Source organism: Phaethon aethereus (genome assembly GCF_964289735.1).
Source record: "Phaethon aethereus genome assembly, chromosome: 3".
Taxonomy (NCBI): domain Eukaryota; kingdom Metazoa; phylum Chordata; class Aves; order Phaethontiformes; family Phaethontidae; genus Phaethon; species Phaethon aethereus.
The window spans coordinates 73,397,863-73,418,801 of record NC_138576.1 but is presented as its reverse complement, the minus strand read 5'-3'; positions in this window follow the sequence as shown (position 1 = coordinate 73,418,801).

Below are 20,939 nucleotides of genomic sequence, written 5' to 3'. Positions count from 1 at the left end.
TTCTTGTAAGGGAGGTGCCAGTACTCTGCTTTTGCACAGGCTAAATATTGTGGTACTTAAACTGATAGTGCTTATGTTGAGCTTGGATGAAGCTGGTTCACTGAAGTTACTGCACTGGATAGTACTGCCCTCTTTCTTGGGGGTTTCTGGTGTGTCTTGGATAAAACTGCATTTGTTTTCAGTCCTTGCTTGTCACTTGCTATCCCAAAAGCTGCTCTGACCCTGCCCTCTTAAGAGAGCGTCTTCATCACTTAACAAAGGAGGTGGTGAGATGTACAAGTCTGCATCCATACGATGCTGTTTGGTTGGAAGCTTACAGGTAAACATGTTTTGACATGTTTTTCAAACAACAGATGCATATGGCCACTAGAGATAGGAAAAGTGAGCAAGAATATACTGTGCTGTAGGTGAACATCAACATGGCTGAACACAAAATTCGTGATACCATAATAACTTATGCTGCAAGTAATGCCCCAGTGAATACATATGCCCTTACGGTGTTGGCAAAATGGGTGTCAAAACTGTGAGATTTCCTTTGAGCTGATTTCTCCCCATGCTCTAAATTTGCAGACAGTGTGGAGTAATCAACTGTGTAATTATCAAACATACATAAGGTTAAACTTCTGCCATTGCTGCTTTTCCCTGATCAGATCAAACTTCAGAAAATGGAAAAACAGGTGCCATAAAAACAGTTTTAAATTGGATAGTTTTTTTTTTCCTTCTTTCTAGTGGTAAAGCTGGTCTTTTTATTTTGGTAGGCCTGTCTAACTGTAATTTAAGCAACTAAATAATCCTTTTGCTTTCTGAATGAGATATACAGAGACCCTGTTCATGCCTCAAAGCTTTTTAAACATTTAGCCTATCCCCATAGGATTTCAGACTTATCTTGCATCTGTTCGTAAGCATTATGTTGTAGCTAAATATTAGTCATGGCACCAGCCAAGTAATACAGAATAAACCCACAGAATCAGTTGAAATCTATTTGCTGAAGTTTTTGTAAATTCTATGTTGTGGATCTCTTAATGCATTATGGTAAGTTTTTAAGAAAGCTAGTAAATAGTTAATTTGAAATTTTTGCAATTCTAAGCACTATATTGATGTATTATTCTGCACCTCTTCCATGACTCATGAGCAACACTCAAATATTTGTGTGACTTAGTGTATTCAAATTGCTATATAGAAGTTTGCTAAAATGTTTTTATTATGGAATCTTGGCTTTGGGAACATATGGGACTTCTTTCATCCTGAGCTAACAGAATCTTAGGATAGGTTCTTTGGATTGCAAGGGACCTTTTAAGGTCATCTAGTCCAACCCCCCTACAACGAGCAGGGACAGCTTCAAATAGACCAGGTTGCTCAGAGCCCCGTCCAACCTGACCTGGAATGTTTCCAGGGATGAGGCATCTACCACCTCTCTGGGCAACCTGTGCCAGTGTTCCACCACCCTCATTGTGAAACGTTTCTTCCTTGGATCTAGTCTGAATCTACCCTCTTGTACTTTAAAACCATTACCCCTTGTCCTGTTACAACAGGCCCTGCGAAAAAGTCTGTCCCCATCTTTCTTAAAAGCCCCCTTTAAGTACTGGAAGTCTGCAAGAAGGTCTCCCTGGAGCCTTCTCTTCTCCAGGCTGAACAACCCAACTCTCAGCCTGTCCTCACAGGAGAGGTGTTCCATCCCTCATGTCATTTTTTATGGCCCTCCTCTGGACCCTCTCCAACAGGTCCATGTGTTTCCTGTGCTGAGGGCTCCAGAGCTGGATGCAGGACTCCAGGTGGGGTCTCACCAGAGCGGAGTAGGGGAGCAGAATTACCTCCCTCGGCCTGCTGGCCACTTCTTTGGGCGCAGCCTGGGATGTGGTTGGCCGCCTGGGCTGGAAGCACGCATTGCTGGCTCATGTACAGCTTTTCATCCACCAGCATCCCCAAGTTCTTCTCAGCAGGGCTGCTCTCCATCCCTTGATCCCCCAGCCAGTACTGGTACTGGGAGTTGCCCTGACCCAGGTGCAGGACCCTGTACTTGGCCTTGTTGAACCTCATGAGGTTCACCTGGGCCCATGCCTCAAGCTTGTCCAGGTCCCTCTGGATGGCAACCCATCCCTCAGGCATGTCAACAGCACCACTCGGCCTGGTGTTGTCAGCAAACTTGCTGAGGGTGCACTTGATCCCACTGTCTGTGTCATTGATGAAGATATTAAAGAGTACTGGTCCCAGTATGGACCCCTGAGGGACACTGCTCGTCACTAGTCTCCATCTGCACATTCAGCCATTTACTGCTACCCTCTGGATGTGACCATCCAACCAATTCCTCATCCACCCAACAGTCCACCCATCAAATCCATATCTCTCCAATGTAGAGAGAAGGATGTTGTGGGGGACTGTGTCAAAGGCCTTACAGAAGTCCAGATAGATGACATTGGTAGCTCTTCCCTTGTCCACTGATGTGGTCACTCCACCACAGAAGGCCATTAGGTTGGTCAGGCAGGATATGCCCTTGGTGAAGCCATGCTGGCTGTCTCGAATCACCTCCTTGTCCTCCATGTGCCTTAGCATAGCCTCTGGGAGGATCTGTTCCATCATCTTCCCATGCACAGAGGTGAGGCTGATGGATCGGTAGTTCCCAGGGTCCTCCTTGCTACCCTGTTTAAAAATGGATGCAACGTTTCCTTTCTTCCAGTCACCAGGCACCTGACTGCCATGACATTTCAAATATCATGGAGTATTTAAGTATTTTAAATATTTAAAGAAGTATTTATGCTTTCAGTATTGTTGCACTGATGACTATACGCACAAACCAAAATCCTATAAAAATGTAAAAATACTTGTTCTGTTGAGGCAGATATTCATTAAAGCATGATTCATAGTTATTCAGTAAAAGAAACTTCAGCAAGAACTTCAACCTCTAAAAGAAAGAGTAGCAACTGCTTTTATCAGCACGGACATCGCTTTGAAGATATGAAACATCTGGTTTCCTTCTGGGAGAATTATGTTCTGTCTACTTGACCCTTTGTAAAAGTAAATATTTTTATTAGTTACGTTATGTAGGAATTTGAGAAAAATATTTAATACATGAAAAAAGCCCCTGCTTTGCATACTTGGCTTCAGTTGCATAAGTACAGTTCATCAAATGCTGTTTTGTTCTCTATTCATGAGTTTCTTTTGTAATTAAAAACTATACCAGTATGGAATTTGATAGGAGACATAACTATGATCTTTCTTTCTTTTCTTTTTTAAAATAAAATACTCCTCTTTTTCCTTTGCTCCCTTGTCACCTCCCAAGAGTGTGTTTGTCACCCCCACAGACACTTCAGCTCTAACTTCTTTCCTCAGTTATGGCTGTGAATTGTACTTCAAGGGTAAATCCAACTTGGATTATATTTGTTTGCTACATAATTTAGATGTGTGAAGTTACTTAGTAAAGGTAGTTGTGTATTTTGTACTTATGTATCTCAGTCTTCTGTGATCAAATGGAGGTTAAAGATTATTGGAGATATAGCTTCTAATCCTGTGTTCAAGGTAGAATAGAAAAGATTTTAAAATCACAATTGTTATATTTGTTTCTTCCATGTGGAAATAGATTACTTCGGAAAAATACCCTTCATACATACAGGGTTTAAGCACTAATGTTCCTTGTTTTGTGCCAGTGTGTGAATCTTTTAAAATAGATGATGTAGACCTTTCAGTAAGGAAAGGCATTGGACTTTATGAAATGTTACACTTGAGAAATTATTTTAAAAGTGAAAGCAGTTAGGAATTTTTCAGCCAAAATATTTTGTTGGAAAATAGCAATTTATTGAAAACAGAACAATTCACACAGTTTTCAACGAATCTGTTAGCGAGAGAAGTTTTTCAGGTACAGGATTGTACGAAAATGTGGTTCACTTCCATGGAAAAATAACAATATAATTTAAAACTGAAGCGAATACTGCCTCTCTGGAAAGTTCTGTCTCTTTGTTTTGTTTTTGATTACAATCCTCAGTGGTCTCTCTTTCTTCCTCACAAAGAGCATGAATATTTTCAAAATTATACTTTATATTTTTCCACAAGTTGAAAAGATAGCTTGCTAGTTGCTTCTAGTGTACTGATGTTCATTTTTGCAAATTCTACATATGGAAAAGATTCTTCCACTATTTTAATTCGAACAGTCTGACAAATGTCAGATACGATGTCACTCAAGTCATGACAAATGATTCTCTCTATTCCTTTCTGTTCCCTGTTTGACATGTGTTAAAACTCTTACTGATGGCTTACAAATGAAGTTAAGACCTACTCCAAATTCTTACAAACTTATTTTGTCCTATTTATTATTATTAAAACTTATTTTGTCCTATTTATTATTATTATTATTGGTCTAAACAGTAGTGTTTATGTAATGGGCACCATAACTGCCTGTCTCTTTTATTGGATGTGGCAATGTTGAGGGTTTATTAATCTTCAGGGTGAAGTGAAGCCTTTCAAAAGACTGTGCTACTTTTAGTCTCAGAGTAGAGCACTTTTGATCGAGTGGTTTGCAGGATAATTGAGGATGCTTGTGCCAAATCTGTCTAGAATCTAAACCAAAAATACAGAGTTTTCTGTGTTTATTTTGGGAATAAGTTAATAGTTTTAAAAATTGCCTCATACACCAGTATTTATGAGAAACAACGTTGAAGTGGACTTTAAACAGCACATTATAATTTAAAATTTTATTGTCTGTCTTAAGCACGTCTGGTAAACACAAGATCTAAAGCTATTAATTTTGCCAGGACAATGAGTTCTTTATGAATTGGGGCTAGCCCATTAAAATGAGTTTGCTGTTGAATTAGTGATGATGGAGGGTGGGGAGCTTGGAATAATGACCATCTGCTGGGATGTTAATGTCTAGCAGACTTCAAGAGATGCAGTGACACCTGTGGTAACACACTTGTGCTAACCTTAATATCTATATTGTTACTATGCATAGAACAAGGAAATAAAAGCTGGATGAAACTATGAATTTCAGGCAAATTTTTTTTGTGTGTTTGTGAGAAGACTGTCTTCCAGGGCTGGAAGCTTACTGCTTGTCCAGTGGAGTGAGAGTGCTCAGCACAAGGAAAAATAAAAAGCAACCCAAAAAACCACCCCAACCCTACCAATCAAATTTACCATTCAGTGTTATTTTCTGTTTTCCAGTTGTTCTCGGTTCCTGAGAACAGCTTGATTTGATTCCCTTGCCCCGCAGGAGAGGCGAGAGGCAAAAAGCCCAAATGTTTCTCACTCTGGGGGGTGGAGGAGCCCCACACAAGTGCTGTTGGTGCAACAGGGCCTGTGTGATCATCAGATGAGCTCCCAGCTCTTCACCTCTGTGGGTACTCATTCCACGTACGTACGTTGCAACCCAAGACGTAGTTTAAATGCCTGAAACGGTAATTCTCATAAAGCTGCTTTACAGCCTTTCAACACTGAGTGCAGTGTGTGTTTCTCGATATTGTCAAATCATATTTTGTTTTATCTGTACCCTTACGGGGCATAAGGATATAGATACTTGAGTAAATTCTTTAGTGGAAGTAGCTGTGTAAATGAGGGAGGCATGAAAATCCCCTGCATGAGCAATTTCCTTCCCAGCTTTCTTGGATATTGGTCTTCTAGGTGAGTGACACACGCCTGCTGCGTGCTTGCTGGAAATGAGATTAGTAGCTGGGGGTTTTCCTTAAAATGAATTGGCAGTACTGATCAAAAAATGCATACTTCATTCTGTGTATGTGGAAAGCATAATGTAAACATACATTTATTTATAAATCGGCGTAGTACAAATACTTTAATATCTCTATAGTGTTGTACTTCCTGCAGTTGATCTTTATCACTAAAAGTAAACAAATCATTTTGCCTTGATGATTCTTATATGTTAATCCAGGATTGCAATCCTGTACTTCCAAAGATGCTATTCATGGTAGATGTCTTGAAGATGCCAGTGTCCACAGTGTTTTGATCTCACAGGATGAATTAAAGGATGAAAGACTTCCAGAGTGTATTTCACACTCCATGTAAAGTGTTAGTGCTTAATTCGTGCTGTTTGGATAGAGGGTTTTCACTGCAGTCTGCAATAGCAGGCTCACGCTTATTCCTAAGCGGAGCGCAGCTCTCCTGGGGCAGGCGCAAGCAGACCAGAGGGGAAGTGGGATGTAAAATGCTGCCTGGTAATCAGGCACTGGGGAACCGGCATGCCATTTCCTTCCAGTCCTGAGTCTGTAGGGCATTTTAGTGTTCTTCCTCACACATATTTTTTTGATTTAGTTCAGCTGAAAGACCGAAAACTTTCATTTCACTTGGTATCGTCTCATAATCTTGCCAAATAAGCACTCTGCTGCATCATTTAAAGTAGATCTTTGACAGAGTCCTTGCATAGTGGAAAAAAGAGCATAACTGCAGTAAAACCCCCCAAACATGTATGTGGTTGAAATTGACTTAATCTATTTCAGTTTTAATACATGCTTAAATTGGAAAAGGAAAATTGTATTTTTGTACTTTCTTCTCTGAAAAGCGGAGCAGTTCACTTCCTTAATGTGCTCAATCTTCAGCTTCCGAGATTTGAAGCTCGTTGTTACAGATAATCTGTTTTAACTAGTAATTTTTATAACAAATGGTTTAATCAGATAGTTGAGTTTGTGTGTAAATTTTGCTGACAGCTAACTTTGGAAAAAGCCAAAATAATTCTAGACACACTATAAAAGTTATGTTAATTCAGCCCTCCGGGGTTTACGTAATCCAAACCTCATTCCTTGGTTTTGTTTTCGTTGGGTTTTTTTTCCGTATCTATTTTGCAAATAAAGCCAAATAAGAATGAGTTGACAGAAGCACCACGTGGATACGTGTTTTAAAATAGATCACACTTTTCTTATGTTTAGGTGTAAGACTCAAGAGTAACAGGAAATTTTGAAGTTTGGTAGTTACTTCGACCTGCGCTGTGGTTATTTTTGTTAAGTATAGTGGGCTGCTATTTTCCACAGATTAGGGTAGATGCTAAAATGACTAATCAGTTTTGAACAAATGGGCCGTTGTTTTGTAATATTTATGATGCATTGCCTCTTCTTCCCGAACTTTAATGGCTTTTGCTTAAACTGTACTGAACTTGGATTTAAAAAGAAAACCCCCAAAAAGTCCCCAAACCGCAAAAAACTCCCTTCTATTAAGGGTCTGCTTTACATTTCATGCTGGCGTTGGCCTCCTGGTGTCACAGGGATGCCCAAATTTCAGGCTTGTGTCTGGAACAGCTGCCTCTGAACTCTCCTTGTGGGGAACTTCTCGCTCTGACACAATGGAAGGAGGTATCCAGCTGGTGTTGGGCTACACAGGAGCTGAGATGTTGCAGAGAAAGGTGTCCACGGGTTCAGAGACAGAAAACGATGCTGCTTATTGAAAAGGTTGTATGTGATCCATTTTAAAGGTCAGGACTGAAAGGTAGAAGTGAGCCCTGATGTTTCACTAAGGGAAGAGTAGTTCAGCTCAGCTGAATGTAATTATACTTTCAGCTCTCCAGAGACTATGTCTGTCTTTTCTTTCCCTGCCTGTTCTGCTTTTTATGCCTCTGTGTGTCTGTCTGTCTCTGGCTTTCCATTTAGAGTTCTTTAAATCTTTGCAGTTTGTAATGAAGTTCAATTCAGAGAAAAATGCTCAAAGCTACATTTCAGCAAAGTCTGTGAGCATAGGTGCTCTGAGAGCAGAGAGTTGTCCTATAGGGCTGTATCTGTATGTAATTCAGATGGGCCTGAAAATGTCCCTAGACCTGGAAGAAGATGGTCTGTGATGGTCATGTTTGCTGGCATGATTTTAGGGAGCTATAGCTAGCCTTCTCCCCCATTTCCAGACACTGTTCAGTCCCTAGTCCAGTTCAGACATCACTCCCAAGAGGCGGTTTTTGTGCACCCTGTTTTGGAGACTAATGTCATTCATTAGCACAGATGTGGGCTATTCTATCCCAGCTTGCCTTTGTGCCCGGGAATGCCTTTTGGGTGCATCTAGTGCATGAGTTTAAGTATAGCCTTCGTGTTTCAAGTGATAAAAATCTGCAACGGGAGCTTAACCTTTTGTTCAGCACCAGAGAATCTGTAGCTTGGTCCAGTGATCCTGTGAATGTCTTCACTGTGGGGAAAACCAAGGGTCGGTTTTTATTTGGTGGGAGCGCATCTACTCCTCAGTCAGCATTTCTCTTCTGAGCAGACTTTTTAGTCCCTCGCGTGGCGTAAGCTTGCTCTACAATGCTGCTGCTATTTATTTCAAAAATTAATTTCTGGATTGTTTTGTAGGGAAAAATGGGGGAACTAGGGATGAAGGATTTTAAAAAATTTTATAAAGAAACAGAAGAATTTGAAACTGGATTGGCATTTGTTAAATTGACAAGTCCTGCCGGGTCAGCACATAGTGGCAACCGTTGGGCAAAAAGTGATAGTGGCTTGGTGACACCCCCAGGAATACGCATAGGCTGTGGGGATGGTGCCAGGGGATGGGAGGAGATGGAGTAACTGTCATCAAATCTAAAGAAATAAATACTTCTTCACCTACTCCTCTTGCCTAAATGCTGTGGTAAGGCTTGGAGGGCTGCAGAATCTCATTTGCTCATGAGATAAAATGGTTTCCTGCTTTTTGTAGTAATATACATGGCCCTTTGTGTGTGTTTGAAATACGGCAGGGACTTTTTTTTTTCCTGTTGCCCTGCTGAATGGGCTGACATCACCTCGGAGCCGAGGCAGGACCAGGAGGTGTCCTCGCCTCGCCGTGCCTCTCACCGGCTTCAGCAGGAACGTGGTGTCGTTGGTATGCGCCACGTGCGCCCGTCTTCCTCAGACTACAAAATGTGGTCTAGGCAGCAAGAATGGAGGAACTGGGATCTTTATGTACCAAAAATAGAATTACGTAACTTGAAACGGCATTACTGGAATACCTTTGTGTTTGTTCAGTACGTCAATACTTAATATTTGGATAAACCATTAAGGTTTATAAATCACAGAATCATGGCACAGTTGCGTGTCTTGGTAGAGCTTTAGGTTTGTTCCCCAATTACTAAACTTGGGAGGCTGTTTTGCAGAAGGTTCACTTAGGTTATTTCTTCCCTGAAAAGTGGGAGAAAAGGAACTTTCATCTGAATTCACTGAGCTTAGCTCTGAGAATTCAAAAGGCTTTGGAAACTGGCTGAAGTTCTTGGTGCTGACTTGAGTAATATGCCTTTGAATATTTACTTCAGTCAAGCTTATTCAGAGATCCCCCTCCCACCCTGTCCTTATTTGCATTGATTTCCAGTACCAGATCAAATGACCAATGAAATGCAAAGCTTTGCCTCTTAAAAATAGGTTCTTCAGGAGTTGTCAGTCATATTCCTGTGGCCTGATTTTACGTTCTGTGTTTATGTAACTTGCAGTAACTGGAAGAACATACCCGTGCATGTACAGTGATTTGTGAAGTTAACTTACTTGTATCCCTCCACACTTCTAATACAGTGCATAATAGTTACATCCTTTTGAAACTTCTTGACATAATTTTGTGAATTATATTGCTTTTAACTTTCTTAATTAAGGAGAACTAAATTCATTTATGTAGCTGTTTGCTCTTTTTCATAACTTTCTCAGGGTAGAAATGAAGTACTTGATTATCCTTTATGCCTTTTTCTAGTGTTGTGACGTACATGTGATGCATCTTTCACTTTAGTAAAATTTTACTTGGCGGGAATAGATAGGAAGAGAGTCATCCCTTTATCAGTAATTCTGTCATTACAGCTAGAGCAGGGAAAGCTGACTGCTGAATGCAGGATTTGTTTCTGATTCTCTACTAACTATATAGAAGGAGAAAAAGCTTCACTGTTCAGTGTGGTTAAAATGGAAAGGTAAGAAAGATGACCTTCATTATTGGTGCAAGAAGGTAGAGAGAGGAGAATTTGGACTCCTTTTCTAAGTGAAAAGTATCTGTTTAAGAATTAAAAAAGCTTTGTAGTCTTAACACCTCCTGAAACTATAAGGTAAAGTTAATGGGAACCTTTTATTGACTACTTCTTAATAACCTGTATTCAAACATGATGTTTCCTAATAATCACTATCCTTGTAGTAATTTTCAATCTAAAGCACTAGGGGATTTGGGGTGATTTTTCTCCTATCTTATTGAAAGCTACAAAAAAAACAATGCAGTTCAAAAAAAGATCTCTCTCAGCACAAGCTGTGATTTACTAGAGTTGTTTCAAGAATCTTACAAATCTCTGAAAGACTCTCAACAATTGCATACTCTTTTATAAGCTATGAGGTAATGTCACGTGACTATTATTTTAGTACAAAATAGGTATTTCTTTGTTTCTGTGTTTGAAAGCTAAGTCTAAGTTATTTGTTTTATTTTCTGAGAAGGTGAATGGAAGTCCTATCAAAATGTCTCAGACTCCATCAGTTGTTGAGAATTACTTATAACAACTGGTTTGTTCAAACCATGTCTCTGAGACTGATGTAGAAAGGGTAACAGCATTCAGGTGAAGGAGGTAGCCTTTCCAACTAGAACATTTGTAAGTGATATTTTTTCCCCCATGTTTTTTTTTTTTCTGAACGGAACTAGCGTTCTCGCATGGGGCCAGTGAAGGTCTGCATTTGGCGATGCGATGTTTAGTAATAAATCCAGCTTTTCTAAGAAAGCATGTTGGTGATAAGAAGCTTTGTACATTTATGGCATTACAGAGGGAGTTTCCTTGTCTAGAGAATACTGCATTTTAACCCCAAAGAAGAGTTTATTCAGCAGTTTTTCAGCCACTTCTGTCAAAATGGTGATTCAAATTCCTTTGGAAATTGTGGCAGGTTAAAGATTGCTACTGTGTGTGATTTCCCTTTTACCAGTTTTAGTCTCCTGGGCTCTCTACTTGTGTTGATCATAGGTAGGTGAAATAATTTCCTTTCTCTTTCTAGTCATATTTAATTCAATATTCCGTATGCTGTGTAGTGGAAATACATATGCATGTATTTATATTCATGTATCTATATACAAAAACTGGTTTGCCAGAGACTAAGCATGAATGTTATTTGAAGCTATATAGTTTCTTTATGCTCTGCAGTATTCACACGCATTACAGAACTCTGCTGAGCTGGAGACATGTTATTCAAAGCTAACGTACAGTGAGAGGGCCCTGGCTTCTCCATCACAACTAGTCGGGGTGTTCTGTAGATAACTGCAAACTTTGGCTCTAGAAAATATGTTGTTTGCAAGCCACGCTTCAACAGTTGCACTCCAGAGTGGCTTGATAAATAGTGGAGTGTTTTTAACTGGAAATGTCCCAGTCTGAGTTACAAGGCCATTCATTGGGACAAACTGCAAGCAAATGTGCAGAGTGCTGTTAACTTGTCTGTTAATTTCCTCTTTTTTTCCATATGTGTGCAATGTGTGTGTACAAATGCATGTATGGACACACAGATGTACATGTCCTCGAAGCAGAGAGAAGGAAAAACTGGCAGAGCGTGAAGTGGTCTTCCAGTTAGCTGCCTGAGCCAGGCCTGGGGGGCAGCCAGGCTCAGCGTTTGGGCGACTGGAACATGTCAGGGCTCAGAAAGCTTTAACTGTTGACTCTCTTATGCTGTTTGCTGTGTTTGGTTGCCTAATGTTACATGCTCTGTGATGAAAACAAAACCCCAGAAATTTTCATTAATCACACTTTACTGTAGTCAGAAAGTTAGATGGGCTTTTTCTGATGACTGTGGGCAAAAAATGTGTTTCACATGGTATATGTAAGTAACTTGGTTATGCACGGTTGTACTTTGGCTAGCCGTTCAAATGACAGTTTCTGGAAAGCCTTGAGTCTTGTCTAATAATCAGAAAGCCCCTGTCTAAACCTCTCATTTCAGCAGTAATACCGTGCTCAGGCAATTGCAGGAAACACACAAACCAGCTTCATAGGAGCCCTGTTCTTGATGGTGAATCTGTCAAACTGCCCATTCCTTTCCTCGCAAAATGTGATAGAGTCCCCGTTTGCTAAGGAGAGAAAAGAAGGTAGTGAAGGATCCACGGTGAAGTGATAATTATCCGTTGTCCTGGTTTTAAGTAGGCTTCCCTTTTGTGAACAAGCATCAGCCATGCCAAACCAAACATTCCTTTCTGTCTTTTACTTTTTTCTCTCCAGCTCTCCAAAAGAGTTTACAGTCGAGGGGAAAAATATCTTTCTTGTTTACTTGGGGTTAATGTTGTTGAGGAAAATTTTTGACAAAGTAAATGGACCTTCTGGCCAGTGCTGACATTTTTGTCTTTCACCAGTATGATCTTCTTTTGGACATTCTGTGGGGTTTTTCTGTAATGAGATCTGAAGTCATTTCTTGGAAAATATAAAGTGAAGCCAAACATATTACAAGCATTTTATAGAAGAGGTAAAACAGCCTAATTGGAGTTGATAAATACCAATTGCTCTGTTGTTAGTGAAACTGGAAGAAAAATAGCTATGGCTTGAAAAATGTGCCTATGAGAGAGTGAACTTGTGATGTTGATTTGGTGCAGGGCAGCATTTTGTGTTTTTCTTTTCTTTTTCCTTTCCTTTTTAGGGGGCTTTCAGAACATGTATTTAAGTGGAGAGAAGAGATACCCCTAGGACAGCTGACTTTGAAAGGGACTTGTCTGTATTCATATTCTTAAAAAGCATTGGGCTGTTCTGTAGTCTTTGAGTATTTACTTCTGGATGCACCTTATCTATTTGTCAAGTTGTCCATGGATGCGTTTTCAAGGTTTGGATTACATATTGGTTATGTGAGTTTAGGAAGACGTCATTCCCTATCTCAGTGCCTTGACTCTGGCCCTACACAGAGTTAAAATAGATAAATATTTTTTTTGTCCCATAGATATTAGCTTTTCTATTGACCTTAATTTATCAAGGGTTTCTCTGTAAGAGGGCTATAAAGTTTTCATTAAAACAAAACAAACCCCAGAAAAACCTTCATTATTATCACAGTTCTGTGACTTCAGGAGAGACTACCCTGCATAATATACGCAGCCTGATGTCCTTACTAAGTGGATGGCAAGATTGTTTCCTTTTTTTCTATAATGTAAGTGTGATGGTGTTAGTGAACTTTAGCTGGGTGTCAAGAAATTTCCCGTAACAGAAATGGAAATGCGAAAAGGAAGTGTCAGAAGGTGAAATGCGTGCAGACACGGTAAGTATGTTTCTCCCATAGTAAGAAAATTCTTCAGATGTATCGGAATCCATCGGTATGTTATCCATGACTGTAATATTTATTCAGCACATAGGACTGGATTCAAGTTCATTTAAGGCTTTGCGTATTATAATTTACTTTCACTGTTACTTGACTTGTCTGCTGTGATTGGATTCTTTGTGCTTCAGCAACAGCTTTGCTTCCTCCCAGACTGTTTTGATTTTATTTCCTCCACTACTTGAGCCTGTGGTGAAATGATGAATTTGCAAAACAGTGGTCTTTTCCAAGACAGTATGTAGCGATACCCTAAGCACAGGCATCAAGCAAGAAGAGAAGTATCTCTCTAAGTGCTACCACAAAACATCTGTAACAGAAAAACAATTTGCAGGAGGCTTAAAGCCTGTGAATCAGGTATCGGAGATTCCTTACTATGTATGTCAGACACAAGTCTGGAAGTTTCTTTGTTCTGTTTGTTCTTTCCTGTCTAACAGAGAAATGGGATTACAAAATGACTATTGGGATGTTAGCTGGGTTATTGTCCTTGTTTGTTTTGGGTTTGTCTGTTGTTTTTTTTATTATTGTTGGGTTTTTTGTTGTTTTTTTTAATGTTCAAGAGGGCATAGAGCAGCAGCTGCCCTTGCCCTTAATCAGGAATCTAACACACAGCTGCTGAGCACCAGAGACTTGAACATGGAAAAGACTAGAGGGGGAAGCTGCGTGTGTGCATCTGCGTGATTGTTTATTAGCCAAATCAGCATCTTTCCTAATTGTAGCAAAGTTCAGAGCTTTGAAAAGGAATTTGAGTAATTCTGAGATCAACACTGCTGAAGTTCTTTCCTCTTCAGTTTCCTTTCCTTAACCATATGCAGTATAAAGCAACTTTTGTTATTGCTGAAGTTTGACAGGTTCACACCCAGCTGTGAAAGTTTTTTTTTAAATTTATTAAGCCAGAATTTTTGGCCCAGTAGTGAAGTTTGTTGTGCATCTCACTAGAATTAAATCTAGTCAAAATTGAGACCTAATGCATCTGCAGCTGTTTTTCTTGAAACTTTTCTTATGAGAAAATACATCTTATAAGAAGAGGAGATGCTAGTGACCACTGAAAATACCAAATGTATATTTAAAAAACAACAACCCCAAAGTCAAGACTCGAAGCTGGAATGTGGGTGATAAAGGGGTGAATGGTGGGTGAAGCAGAAGCACAGCTGCAGAGCTACTGGCTAGAGACTGTATTTGGCTGTAACTCCCTCAGGTGACACTCAAAAGTGACTGTGTAACTTCTTACAGTGTTGGAGAATTTGGCAAGGAAAAACTTTCATGCTGCTAAATGTCATGTGGTCTCTTCTGGCAACTGTCATGGTTCTGGACATGGGTTTGACTATTTTTGCAATGTGAAGGCTTGTGCCCTAAAATCCTTAGTCTCTTTAGTGCCGTAGCTGGTGTATATTCATAATGCCTTTTTGTGCTATTTCAGCACTTTGTATGTGCATGACTGAAGAGTCACCATTTAATGGTACTGGAAATAAAAATACCTAGTGAAGAAAATGTTGAACTGTGTGCTCTTGTGTCTGCTGAGGCATTTGAATGGTTTTCTTTTCAAATGGTTTTGTTTCAAATTTGGTTTTCTTTTTGTGGTCCTAATTAGTGCTTAACAGTAGAACTAGTATTATCTAAACAGTGAAATCAGAAAACAATGTAATGGTACCTCAAAATATTTAATCTCCATCTTTGTAAATTTCAATCATGAGAACTATGTTGTTGCTGTTTTTTTGCAGCATAACTAGGTGCAATGCATTACATGGTGTTATTGCTTAAATTACTCAGAAAATGATCTGCTTGTTGAGGAGCAGATTTCTTTGAGTCGATGACAGCAGTATTTTGTGATACAATAGCCGTACTCAGCAGCTATGACTTGCTACTGCTGTACTCATACAGTCTGTGCTGGGACTTGCCTGTAAGTGCCTAAATATCTTGGGCTGACCTACTGTCCTGCTCTTCCTTGGTTTTTGTCAGCATGTATGTCAGGCATGTCCTGTGCTGAGCCACTTTACCCAAATCTGTTTATTTTCTCAAGCTTAGATTCAAAAGAAGGTGTCAGAAGTGCCAGACCCACTGTGTGTAAGCGAAGCATGATCTTTTGATGGATTTTGTTGGTCTGTGTGTAGGTTTTTTTAAACTTCTGTGAAGACCTGGGAGGGCTGCTGAGATTAACTATGCTGACTCTGCTATCAGGCTATCTAACCCCAAATCCAGAGCGGAGTGTTAAGCGGGACTAGTCAGATATCCAAAAGTGATTAGGTTTTGTAGCACTTGCTTGGCATTTTCTGCTAAAAGCATTTAGTTTTGCCCGCAAGTTGAGCACTGGGTGGCACTGTAAGGAGCAGCTAGTGCCACCTGTGGGAGCTTTGCTGGAACAGGTGGCTTTACAGTTCAGAGATGCATCGTCATGGGACAGTGCTGTCACCATGACCTAGCACCACAGGAGGGATGTTGGGTTGTTTTCTGCCAGCTTTCTGCTGGTCAGAATGATTATATGCAATGTAGGGCTGATCTTGAGTGAAGTTGCATGTGTGAAAGGTGCTATTTTAAAAAATACTCATTAACAGTTGATATTTACAGAAAGAAAAAGACTAGTGGTTAATTGTACTAAACTATTTTAATTCAACCTGCACTGAAATGACATGAGTTTGAAACCTATTGCTTCTGCCAGGCTGATACCATCAATACCATCAGAAGTAAATACCTGTATTTCACCATTAAAAATGGACAGCTTTCTCCCTTAAGCTTTGAAGTTATGCTTCACAAGGGTATTAGGGGATATACAGGTTATCTGATGGAGTTTCAGTCAAGGTTTTGATCCCTTTTCCTCCTTCCAGAAGACCCTGTGGGGAAGGTTTTCTCTGTTTCACTTGGCATAGTAGCAGAATACATTATTAAGTAAGGAGTCTTGCAGTGTGGTTGGACACTGACCAAGAGTTGAGTAAGACTCATCTTTTCAAGAAGTTCATTCTATACAAAGTTTGAAGGAGAAGATATTGTGTTGTGTTCCCTCCTAGAACTCATATCCTGTGTTACTTCATGAAAAGATACGCTGTCTTGGCTTGCAGACTGAAACACAGTGATTAGTTGCTGAACTTGATCTCTTAATGGGTTTGAAAAAACATGACCAAAGCCTTGGGGTAGCACTGGGAATGGATTCAGAGCTATTGGAGAGACTGGAGGAGGGAGAAGATGTATGTGTAGCAGTTAAACCACAGAGGAGCCAGACAGCTCATTCCTTATACTAGAACATTTGCAATGTTTTTCACATTCAAACACAGTCAATTACAGTAAACCAGAATGAAAGTGACAAAGGGATTCTGTGATTTGGTCTTTGCTTGATGGGGAAAAGTTAGGTTTTTTGGATTGCAGGTGCAGTATGAATGGGATGATTAACTTCAGAAACTAGGAAGAGTGTGCTTTATGGTGTTTTGAAGAAGGGGGCAGGAGAGTGAGTGATGTTACTATGACTTTCATTGATGGGGCAAACAAGGTGCAAAGGAGGTTTTGCTCCTTCTTGCCAACGTAGATCAGATGATCTTGTTTGGACCAGCTCATCTCTTGGTGCAGTTGTCTTAAGTGCCACTGTTACTGGCCTTTCTGTGGAAAAGAAGGTGCAAGGGTGACCTGGTTTGGGAAAATCATCAAGATATGTAGCATCTTACAAAAAAACCCCAAAACCGAAACTTGGAATGTTTTGGTATGCGTTGATGTGCAGGGGAAGAAAGGCTGGGAGATTTTTGTGGGACTTTGAAGGAGAGGATTACTGGAGAAGAGAAGCTGTAACTCACACCCACATCCAGAGCTCTGCTGGAAGGGAATGAAAGGAACCATTAGAATTCTGTGCAGTTTTGAAGGAATAAATATTAACTTGCAATAACACTTTAAATTAACAGGTACTGCTGTGTTACTTAGAAAGAGTGGGGAGTGAGGAGAAGTGAGTGGAGAAGCTGAGGAGTGGGGGTGAACAGGAGGAGCAATGAGACTTGATGCCATATAGTGGTTTGTGTCCTTGTAACTTCTATCCATTCTGTCCATGTTATTTAGAGTTTCTTTCAGTGTCACTTCTTGGTTCATGTGAAAAAATTGTGTTAGTGTTATCGTATAAACTCACTTTTATGGTTTATGTGACCTTGGACCCAAGCTATTCTCATGGGGTGCAGAGCAGCAATGCATCTGCTCTAGAAGGGATTTTGTAAGCAAACAAATGGCAAAAACTAGATCCAGGATGGATGTCCTTATTCTCTAATAAAGATATATGCAGTATTTAACAGCCAGATGTCAAGTTCTAGTCATATTAATGTGGGTGAGAATTTTGCAATAACCTTCCTTGGAGTCTGGAGTTCATCCTGCAACCTGAGACTTTGAGAGCTGGTGTTGGGCATTTGTGAATGGTTCTACCTTCAGAAGCGCAGCATCTCATACCATTTACCTGAGAAGTGGCGATATGGCCAGGCTGTGTGTGGGCATCTAATTGTCCTTGTTTGTTTACAGAAGGTTTCATGGCAAAAAACCTGCTAATATTAATTTTCTCCCCACCCACTCTTACGCTTTTTAAATTTTTAAATTACAGCTGGAAGAACTCATCCAAATACTGTTTAAAAACAAACCAGCAGATGGCTTTACTCTTAACAGCACAGTGTGTAACATGGAACTTCAGGGCTTCGGTTGTTTTACATGTATTGATCTGTATTCATAAAGCACTGACCGTTTAATCTGTAAAAGCCTGCACAACAAAATGTCATACAGTATTTTAAAGGAACACTTGTGCAGATCGAGTGGCCACAGCGGAATCTTAATGTTAATGCTGGTTGTGTCTCTGGAAGATGGGAAAGAAATGCAGTGTCTGTCTAAGGCACTGTATTTGAAAAATTTTTGAAGAAATCCAACCAACTTCCTTAAATATGATCACTTCCAGCTATTTGGAACAGATGTAGTCTAGGGGCCAGGAATTGGACACAAAGGAGGGGATTCAGGTTAGATTTTGGTTACTGATGATCACTGTTCAACATAAATACATAGTTGGACTCCATAGTTACAACTGCAAACAGTCCTATGATGAACAATAGTTTCTTTCAAGCTGCTTGATGCTTTTTTAAAGTACAGCAATAAGGTGCTGAGAGAACAAAAATGGAACAGAGTCTTCCCTCCAATGAAAAACTCTCCATGAAACTTTAAAATTGAAAATTGAAATACTTCAATTTATGGCTATTTTGAATAATTGGAAAGCCTTAATGTTTTTCTTTTAGAAAGTACAGTTAATTTAAGAGATAAAGACTATATTTGTCTGTGAAATGTCGGTAATCCATATTTTTCCTGAGCATGCTTTTTTAAAAAGTATTTTTTAGTCACTGATGTGCTATACGTTTGAATGTTTTTCCATAAATTCAGCTAAGGATGCTATTAAGTAGATCCTGTGTTTAAAGGAACTGAGATCTTATTTTTTCATAACATTAAAGCTGATCTGTGATTTTTAGCAGCTCAGAATTTTAAAGGTAAACCAATCTACTAGAAGGAACAACAAATTGCTTGAGCTAGGACCTCCCAGTATGCCCATTTGGGTGGCCCTGGCTGATTATGGCCTGTGAAAATGCATGGTCATACATCTGAATGTTTCTGGTTACTGTTAAAGAGTTTTGCTTAATTAAGAAATGTAAACAGTATGGCTGTGTTTATTCATAAATTATGAATGCATATGTATTTCAAATTCTTTTAGTGGAATGTTCTGTTAAAAAGTGCCTAGAGGAGTGAGCAGTAGGTAGCAGCTTTGAGCGATGAATTCAGAAATACCAGGTACCCACTGACTACTGGAATAGCTGAGCCTAAGAAGCAGAGATGATTAAAGCTATTTCAATAATTATATTGCAAGAGTATTTGGAAGGTTCTAGAAGGACTGTTTTTATAATGTACTTTATATGGTTGATCTTAAAATTATTATTAGTAGTATCCCAAAGTTTGCAATAAGATTGTTTGGATAAATGGAGATTATTTGTATAGCAGGTGAGCAAGAATTACTTTCTTTTACATCTTCCTGGCAAGCTTATACCCCAAATGCTGCTTCTCTGTTGGATTTTAAGAGTCCTGTTTGGCCTTACTGCGGAGAGAGCACTTTGCTTTCCTAGTCTGATGAATAGTATTTGTCAGAGATTTCCTTCCTAGATTAAAACTAGGAACTTTAAGGAATGCTAAACTCTGACTTCCGGTTTTTGAGTAATTAAAAACTTGGTATGTTACAGAAAACAAGAGCAGAGTTCTATATTTCTTTTCTTTAAATCTTTCCTCCTTCCACTAGCCTTATACCTCTCAAAGAAGAAAAGAAAAGCAAAATAAATCTTACAAGAATTACGTTTATTGGGGTTACATGAAAAGAAATGGTGATTACTTGGTGATGTGACTAGGAGTGATGAAATTGGCCTTTCTATCAAAAAATGTGGAATTTTTTTAAAAGTTATTTAATATATTCTGTGATTTCTGGCAACATTGTGGAACTGTAGACAGGTTTACTCTTCACTGGGTGAAGAACCGGCTGGACGGCCGGAGGAAATGGCCTCAAGTTGCGCCAGGGGAGGTTTAGATTGGATATTAGGAAAAATTTCTTTACTGCGAGAGTGGTCAAGCATTGGAACAGGCTGCCCAGGGAGGTGGTGGAGTCACCATCACTGGAGGTGTTCCAAAAATGCCTGGATGTGGCACTTGAGGCCATAGTTTAGTTGGCATGGTGGTGGTGGGTTGATGGTTGGAGTTGACTATCTTAAAGTTCCTTTCCAACCTTAATGATTCTGTGATTCTGTGAACCGGTTTGCATTAATGAGAGAGAATTCGGGGAAAGCATACTTTTTAGATTTTAAAGTATATGGATTGCCATGCTTTTTAACAAAGTTACTTAAAATACTGTTCTGTGACACATAACTTGACCTCATTTTTTAGGTGTAATATTTAAAATTGACAATGCTAGAGGAAAATTTTGAAGGCTTTATACGGGTCCTGTTCTGTTTGCACTTGGTTGAACTGTTCTGGCACTACTTAGCTCCTGTGCGATTTAGAAAAAGCTAGGGAACAGCAACAGACTGTTTCATTACGGAAAACCATTACAGAGAGTCACAAGTGTTTCTAGACAGAGTTCTGAAGATGAGCTTTTCTAGACACAGAAGCTGATTTTCTTCAACCTGTTATAACTATGTTAAGCCTCCCTTGCTATCCCTTAGTGTAATGCAGAGCTGCTAAATTGGTAAATCTGTGCAACACTATTAGTGGGACAGTCGTTTTTAAATTGTGTTGGATTATCCAAATGAGTTCTTGAAACAGAGAGCTGTTGTAGCTGTGGAAAGTCTGAACCTGTTCAGTAAATACCCTGGTTTGTGCACAGTAATTGAATGATCCAGCTTTGAATATACCATTCCGTTATTAAAAATACCAAGGTCATTCAATGCCTGTCTCAATCCTGCTTGGTTTTGTGCTGGGAATGATAGGTCATGATCCATAGCGAGGGATGAGCACAGGTGCGCTGTTAAATTCCAGGGACGTGACTATTGGTAGGTGTTTTAATTTAAATGTAATGCTTTCTGGTACTGAGTTTTGATGACACAAAAGCGAGCTCATCGCGTCTTTAGGAGGTCAAGTAGAAAGAAATGTTGGCCTACTTTAGGCAAGGAAAATAGGACTTGCATAAATAAAAATTAGGGCACATAAGCACAGAAAAAAAGGGGTTTTTTTGGTTTTTTGGGTTTTTTCCCTGGCTTGTATTTAACACCTCTACAAAATGTCAATAAAGAAACACAAAATTATTTCTGAGAC